Genomic DNA, 9,119 nt, shown 5'->3' on the forward strand with positions numbered 1-9,119 from the left:
CTCAAATGATTAATGTAAGTTTTTTAACTTGTAGCTTAAATATAAAGCCAGAATTAACAATTTATATATAACTTGGGACTGATTGAAAGAATTTCTCACTTTTAAATACGAAGCAATTAATTCACAGAACACTGAAGACATTATTTCACAAGTACAGATATGACACGAGGATTTCCTTTTAAATTAATAAAAGCAGAAAGATCGTCCACAAATCAACACTATATTTCAAAATATTTAATCATTCTATCACTGGTTCTTCAAGCACATCCATCATTTTTATAACTGCTTCAATGAACTTAGAAAACATGACACTTACTTCTGAGCTGATCTGTTTTTAAGATAACCAAAGAATTATAGAATCACAGAATAACCTGAGCTGGAAGGGCCCCATAAGAATCACTGAGTCCAACTCCTGACTCCTCACAGCACCACCCAAAAATCTGATCAGATATCTGAGAGCTTTTTCCAGACACTTCTTGCACTCCGTCATCTAGGGGCCATGAACGCTACTCTTGGGAGCCTGTTCCATGCCCACCACTCTCTCAGTGAAGAAGCTTTTCCTGATACCCAACCTGAACCTTCCCTGACTCTGCTCCATGCTGTTCTTGAGTTCAAGCATTGTCACCTGAGAGAAATAAGCTTTGCCCCTCAACTCCCTGTGAGGAGCTTCAGATTGTCATGAGGCCTCTCAGCTACCTCTGCTCTGGGCCAAACAAATCATGCAACCTCAGTCACTCCTCATGTATTTGTATTTCCCAAAATGCATTCAACCCAATTAGCTAGACGCATACCTAAAGATACACCAAGGTTAGTAGATTATGAAATAGCTGAATGTGGAAAATAATGGTCTAACATTTTGCACTTCGATGTTTGAGAAGAAAAGAGAGGAGGAGTCTGCAGCAAGGACAGAAAACCAAAGCACAAGTAATGAAAGGTACAAGGTGGGTTTTTTAAAGTCTGCTTATCAGAGTTCTTTAAATTGTGGCTGCTTTGAAGACATACTGCAGCTCTGACCATTAAAAGATGTGAACAAAAACAGATTTTACTCCTGTTGAAAAAAGAAACAGTTTGCACCCGGACCTGACAGGACCAAAATTATTTTCCAAATCAAGATCTGCAAGAAGAGCAATGTAATAAACTACATGTGTTTATATGTTGCTGAGCAGATTCACTTCCTATTCCTAAATTTTCAGTTTCCTCCTAAAGAACAGTCTTAAAACACGCCCAAGGAAAATTCAGGTCACATGTATCACTTTCCAATGAAATTCACATTTCTGAGGAACAGGAGACAGAGACTAGATCCATAATTTTTTTCAGCTGTGGAGCTGTTAGAAGCCATGGGACAGATTTCCTCCGCAGTTACATGACAGAAATTGCCTTTGTAATGATCTTAACACTATCATGAATTTGCATTTAGTCTAGTCTCTTAAAGAAAAGTCTCTGGGCACATGTTCTCCTGAGCAGCTCAGAGCAAGCACAGATCACTCTGTATTGTACCAGCAGAAGTTTAAGGCTATTGCCCTGTCCCACAGAAATTTCATGTCCTTGCACTGTTGCTATAGTTAAGGAAATAGTGTTCTGCAGAAGCTGGATCTTAAGAGACAGTGCATATCCTGTTCCCAACAGAAATGAAGTAGAGGCTTATATATCTCCATTAGCATACTGCACACACTACATCACACCCACATCCTTCCCAGCCCATTGTTTTATCTGCTATTTGTATATGAAACAGATGCCTAGCTGAGGTGCTAGATTGACCCAATACCTATATATTATCCATAGCTGGCATACAAACACTAGTATCTAGAGTTAGTTCATCCCAGAACAGAAAGAAATTAACTCTTTCATTAATAAGCAAAACCTGGAGGACTCCTCAGAAAAGGTACCCAATTTAACAATTACAGATGATGTAATAATTTTTAAATATACCATTCCCCATGCTGTTTTTTGTCATTGTTTAATTGGTAAGTTCAGTCTTTATAATGACAGATCTTTTAGAAAAATGTGAATGGATGCTTATCTATCTGTCAAGGAATAATTTCAGCTCACCTCCTAAGGACTTGATCTAATCCTTATTAAATGTGTATAAAAGAAAATGACATCACTGAGTCCATCCTGTAGTGAGAGAATGTAAGTGGATGTAACTTTACTGTATTTAGGTAAGGAACAAATCCTAATTATGACTACTGATATTTTTTTGTCTCACTCTTCTGAAACTAGATACTTATGCTGTGGAACTGTGCTTATATGTAAACTTGGGTAACAAATCTCTATACACAATAAATTCAGGTGTGATGGCACAGTAAAGGGGGACAATTACCTCCATTGCCCTGCAGGCTACTATTCTTTTGATGCAGCCCGGAAGAAGTGTTTATGTTTTATATATACACGTAAATGGTGTGTTTCTTTTTTGACCACAAAGAGGATTTTGAGCCTCTCTGTCATGTGAAATGTCCCTTTTTTTAGTTTAATTGCACATCAAAGTTTTTTAAGTCACTGCTATAATTCCCAGAATGCAATACTCACATTTATTTTTTTAACATTTACCTTGGTTTCTGTATCATATCATAAAAATAAGTATTTCTCATAGAATGATTTCTCTGCCCTTACCATGGAAACAATTCCAGAGGTAACATTGCTGCAGAAATGCTGATGGTTATTAAAAAAAAAAAAAAGTGAGCTAGATAAAAATAACTCCAAGAAAGTCATTCCACTTCACTTCAGGGTGGTGCACTAAACACTGACGATCATTATGAAAATTCATACTTATGAATTTTAATATAATTAATAAGACAAGAAAAAGGGCAAAATAGTTATCAATTGCTTATGAATAACTTTGTTAGAACAAATCAGAAATATCACTGAAATGTTTTTTAACCTTTGCTGGTGATAGTACACTGGATAATATGATGCCAATTACAAAATAAATACCATCGCACAGAGTGCATGAGACATTGAGCTTGCAGCAGGATCAGAGGAATTAAACAGATACTTAGTAATTTATTACAATTGCAATGGGCTATTGACAACTGAAACTGCTTTATTCACTTGTCAGTCTGCTTAGCTTAGAATGGAATCATTTAAGTGGAAAAGATCTTCAAGATCATCCAGTTTGACCATTAACCTGATCTACCAGTTCCCAATGCTAAATCATGTCCCTTAGTGCCATGACCACACAGAACATAAATACGACTAAGGATCAAGACACCACTTGCCTGGGCAGCACATTCCAATGTTTCAGATGATCTCAGATCTGAAGCTGCAGATGAAACTCTTTATTTTCATGAACAAGGTTATTGGTAGAAAGCTTTCAGAATTTTAGCGTTTTATACAGATTTGTTTTATTTTGTTTTTCTCATGGCTAAAAGTGGAACTTAATTGGGGTTTCTTCTTGTTAAGCTTGTTAAAACCTACAGTGAACTTTCTGAAAGGGTATACAAATGCTCAATTAGAAGAAAAACATTTTCCCAGGCTGTTTTTGTGTTTGGAGACTTCCCTTCCCTTCCCTTCCCTTCCCTTCCCTTCCCTTCCCTTCCCTTCCCTTCCCTTCCCTTCCCTTCCCTTCCCTTCCCTTCCCTTCCCTTCCCTTCCCTTCCCTTCCCTTCCCTTCCCTTCCCTTCCCTTCCCTTCCCTTCCCTTCCCTTCCCTTCCCTTCCCTTCCCTTCCCTTCCCTTTCCTTTCTCACCTAATTATGGTGGTGGTCCATAATAACCATCTTGCAGTAACTTTCAGATCAGAATTATTCAGTTTATGAATCAAAGTGAGTTCTCAAGGACAGTGGCCCAGAATCTAGAAATCAGAATGTATACTTCAGTCCTGTTCACATCCTCTCAAATCATTATGAAGAACAATGACTCTGAGATCAGAAATCAGTATGCAATTTTTGTCTGGAAGACATCTTGAAAAGGAATTCACAAAGAGATCAGATGTGAAAAGATGTTATCACAAAAAAAAAAAAAAAAAAATCTGCCTTAATTGCAATGATAATCAAATTAGCTTTGCAATATTAGTGTGTTTAATTTATGGCTGCTCAATTATATTTACAATATGAATTAATCCAGTCTCAAATGTTACTGTTAAGGTCGATTGGATAGAGCAGTATTGCAAAGCGCGGAATATTGCTACACATTATAATACCGACAAAGTCTGATCACTGATTTTCTAATCATAGCTGTCATTTTGCTAAATAATGAAAAAAGAACATCAATAGCTTTTGACTTGATTTTTCGATCAACTCTGTATTCTAGACATAGTCATTATTAAAAGCTAATTTTATTCATCACTTCATTCCAAATGATATAACAGTAGTAATGACACTCTGATTACGATTTTTCACTAGTCTTAAATCTGCAACTACCGTGGCTTCTGGAGACTTCTGAACTGTTTCAATGTGACAGAGACTCTTTCCCATTGTGTAATGGTTCTCTTTATTTTATCTAATTCTTAATTCTTAATTCTGCTTACAAATATAGAATAAAGAAAAAAGAATCAAAAACCATTCACCAAAGACTTTTATTAGATTAGGGAAGTGTTTGTCATCTAAAAAGTTGTGCTTGTTTTAATCCTCACAGAGTACTGAAGTAAAACAGTCTGCTGAAGCACATATTTCTTTAGGAGGAAATTTGCTGGGTAATAACAGATGGTTTTCTTTGACTCAATAGATCAGTCTTTTAGTGTTGAAAATAGGAACATCTTAGAGCATTATACTCTCATTTCCTTGAGAGTGGTGTCAAGCATGTTCAGAACAACAGCTAAGTCACACTATGTGCTTCATTGATTAACTGTGGAAGAGTAATGAAAGTGACATTGATCCCTGTAGCACCTACACTAAAATCCCCTGGGATCCCTAGAAGACTACTGCTTGTTTTCTGCTTAAAGGATAATCTTGAAACTAACCGCTCAATCACCACTGTTTTAAATGGTCACTTAAGCACTGGCTTGTAAGGCATGAAAATACTTTTTTTCCAAGTTTAATACACAATTTAGGACCTAGCTATAATAGGATATGAGCAAAAGAAGGTAAATGTAGCTGCAGGCCTTATTAGGATGACTCAGTTTTCCCATTTATAATACTTTTTTGTCGTTGTTTAAATCTGTGTATACAGTTAAAGGCACATCAGTATGCCTGCTGCAATGTGAAGTTGTCTTTGGAGTAGTGTACAGGAAATTCATAGAGATGTAATTCAAATCTGAGTAGGAAAACAAACAAACAAATGAACAAACAAAAAACGATTGGAGGAAAAGACTGCTCTATTGGTGTTACCTACAAGTTATCTCATCAACCAAGTAGATTCAAGCAACCAGGATGGGACTGAAGGAATATCTAGATCCTGCAGTGCATCCAGTCCCACTGTTTCTGCAGAAGCATCATGGGAATTGTTGAAGACATTCAACAGTGGTGTGAGAGAACTAATTTCAAACTCTCCTCAAAGTTAGGCAGTGAGACGAATTTAAGATTTGCCTACATTTTGGTTGTACACCTCATTATTTTATTTTTAAGAAACACTTTCTCCTCAAACACAAAGCTAAAGAGCACTAGCTGCTTTCATGAACAATTTTCACCTGTTACTGGATTAAATAATTAAAATAGTTATTGTCCTCTTGTTGATTGCCCCATTAGATTCTGAAAATACAAACTACAAAGAGTGGCCAACTATACATTTTGGATTTATGTTACTAGTAAAACTGGTAAAGTATTGGGAATAGATAGGAAGTTTGTTTTGGCCACTTTAGAAAAAAAGTACAAAACATAAAAAAATAAAATCAGAGCATAAAAATTTGATTTTTTTCTATACATGCCAGACTTAGCTATCTCGTATTCTTCACTACAGTGTAGAAAGAATCTGCTAAAATACAGGCTTTGGAGGTATATAATAATATACAATTAAAAATCATACAATAATTTTGAATCTTGCTTTCTTTTCTTCTGTTGAACCCTCCAGAATGACTTTTCTCTATCTCTGCTAATAGAAGAGTGAACAATTGCTGTAATTTGTTTTTTTCTATGCTTTATTCAAAATCTTTCCACCAAAACCCAATTCTCTCCCTCTATTGTAGAATTATAGTATCATAGAATCACTAAGATTGAAGATAACACAGTCTATCTACCTACCATCAATATTTTCCTACTAAATCATGGCCTTTAGTACAAGATCAGAACATTTCATAAAAAATGGAAGTGTTTCTCCCCAGTGGTACATATAGGATAGAATGTGAATAAATTGGAAAGCTGGAGAATATACAGAATCTTTTTTCCCAACTAATATAGAGGGATAGAGATAGCATGATGGAGCCTACACATTTTTAGAAAGTACTTATCTCAATTTCTTACACTCCTAAAAGCACAGCAGGCTAACTGGACTTCAGGTAAATTCCCTGGGTGGTATCACTACTTTTATTACACAGGGACTGTATTGGTGACAAATTCCTTAGGGGTGAAAGAAAAAGAAGATGGAAGGAAAGAAAAGGCCTAGAAGTTTTTTGCCTCTTAGTTCTCCCTTCACTGTCTTCCTCCATATCTTGCATTTATGAGTAAACGTGGGAAAAATTAATTGCAAAATATACAAGAAACTAAACAAGAAAAATAAAATACACAACAGGATTCCAGTCCTGGGAATATTTATGCATATATTCAACTCCAGCAGACTGACAAGTCACGAGCTTAAAATTAAGCATTTCCTTTCCTTCAGTCTTGAACTTTGAGTCATTCTACTAGCTGCTATTTCAAGTAACTCTTATTATTTGATGTTAACATTGAGAGGTGTGAACTTTTTAAAAAAAGCTCACAATAATTTAAATAAATGAATGAATGAATGAATATTTCCTTAGAAAAATAAACAAGTGATAGCTAAGTGTAAAGAGCTTAAAGGGCAAGTTACTTATTTTAAAGGAAATTATGGCAATTAAAATACTGTTTGCTTTTTTATCAAACTTTGAAGACATTTAATACCCGCATATTAAACCTCTTTGCTAATGACTTACTAGTTTTAAATACTTTACAGTAATGACTTATATAATTTGAAGTGGTTATTTTCCATACTTCATTACTTTCCTCAAATGATCATTGATTTGATAATTAGTTGATATTTTAAAGCTTGAAGACGTGATGTCCTTGAAAATGCTTTAAGTGTCTTGTTCAGGGCAAAAATTAATTATCATCATTGAAATGCCATTTATTGGTAATTTTAGTGGGCTGTTTTTTTCTAGACTATTGCAGTTTGAGAGATTCTTTAATTTTGTATGAATTAGTAGTTCGTGGCAAGATACCTAGAAATCAACATATTGCACCAGAATTTCATGCGGCAAGACAATTCCCTATACTCAGTTTGTAGCCATAATATTACTTTTTAACAAAACCTATATCTCATTTGATGTAGAAAGACTTCCAGTTTTCACTGTGTCACTTTTGTTCTGCTTAAAACATTGTCATAGTTTTATGATTTTTATTATCAGTATTTCATATGTAGTGCACAAGGAGTTAAAGAGTTAATGCATCAGTTCCGTGGATTGCCAATAATATTGGGTATACCTGTCTCAGAAGGGAAAAAGGACTACATATTCCAAAGGACTTTTCACTGTTCTGTTTCTGTTCTCCATTCAGAGGCAAAGATAAAATTGTTCACAGGACACAAGACGTACCCTGTTCTTCTGCTGATCATCTCTGCAGTGTGTGCTCCCTAGCCATCTTGTCTTCAGGATTAGAGTAAGGCCTTCAATTTTGGATGCTCTCTCTCATTTTATTTGTTTTATTTGCTTCAGTTCCAATTATATTGTCTTGCTCTTATCTTGTTTAGTAAATCATTGCCACTGTTTGATTTTTAGGGCTTTCTCCCTACCCTTTTCCCTTTTTCCCCTTGCCTGTTTCCCAGCACGTGGTTCCATGGGTCCCCCCGCCCCATTAGTCATGGAACCAGGATGAACTGGCCCATACATTGTTGACACAACACAGTGTATAACTTTTATCCCTTGCCCAGCACATAGGATGAACTAGTATATCATTTATTAGCCTGTTACTGAGATTTTGAGGTTGTATCATAAATATCTTGACCAGAATCTAGGAATTCATCTGAGTTCTTTGGAGAGATACTCAATGAAGTACAAAATCTATCATGTGAGAAAGCACTTTCCTTCGAAATAATAGCTCTGTAATCAGTGGGATTAAAGCCTTATTTTACTATATTTTTAACTAATGTTTACATACATATAGATGTTGAGGAACAATAATAGTGACAGAAAGTTCCTTGATATTCAGATATTTTTACAAGATTTTTTTTAAATAAACCAAGATCAGTAGTAGCAAATGATTTTATTTTTAATTTAATCTATGAATGAAGATTCTGTTTATGGGTAGAAGGCAAAGATAGCACTATAATATCATACAGCCAAACAGATTGGCTAGGCATCAATTTACAGAATGTGGCAGGTCTGCAGATAGAGCTTGTCACCAAAGACTGGACAATGCTCTCCATTGCATAGGTAGGAGAAAAGCGGTCTCCATACAGCACTGGGATCCTTCTATTTTGGTGCCATCTACAGCCAATTATAAGGGGATCAACTATATGTATATCAAATTGATAGAAACTTTTGCAACTGAAAGATTATTTGACAAAATTCATAATCATCAGATATCAAAATCATCTTGACACATTGCCAAAGTTTCATTTATTTTTTTACATAAATCTGTAGTTTGTCTGTTTTGAAAAATGAATTTTGAGGATTTCTCTAGAAAGGTAAAAATGCTAAGGTAAAAATAAACAAACAAACAACAACAAAAACACTCAAGAAACTTTCAAGAAATGTTCAGTTTTCTTACAATTTAAATTAAATTTTTTTTGTAAGATTTTATATACTCCAGTGAATACTTTTGTTGCAGTAGGGACAATTATCAATATTCTAAATTAAAATAAGAAGTCAAAATTAGAGGCTACACATGCTGACTTTAGTAAAGACAAGGGTAAAAAGATACAGATATTTGCAAATTAATTAAGCACATTCTTATTTTTAATTGTATGTGTAAGTCCCAATAAAATCAGTAAGTTATAATAATGCTTCAAATTAAGTGTTTGCATAATGAATTTGTTGATTGGGTGAATAGAAAGTATACAAGTATGTTTTCTGTT

The 9,119-nt window shown here is 34.9% G+C and overlaps 1 long non-coding RNA gene across 5 annotated transcripts in view; it reads left to right on the top strand.

The window, feature by feature from the left end:
* LOC146544075 (uncharacterized) overlaps positions 1-9,119 on the top strand; it is a 78,715-nt gene that overhangs the window by 56,203 nt on the left and 13,393 nt on the right. For all 5 annotated transcript variants that reach the window (XR_014884154.1, XR_014884155.1, XR_014884153.1 and 2 more), the window contains one exon: positions 7,601-7,702. This is a non-coding gene — a long non-coding RNA (uncharacterized LOC146544075). The remainder of the gene's footprint in view (positions 1-7,600; positions 7,703-9,119) is intronic.

The sequence above is a fragment of the Meleagris gallopavo genome, chromosome 6 (assembly GCF_905368555.1).
Source record: "Meleagris gallopavo chromosome 6, MGAL_WU_HG_1.1, whole genome shotgun sequence".
Lineage (NCBI taxonomy): Eukaryota > Metazoa > Chordata > Aves > Galliformes > Phasianidae > Meleagris > Meleagris gallopavo.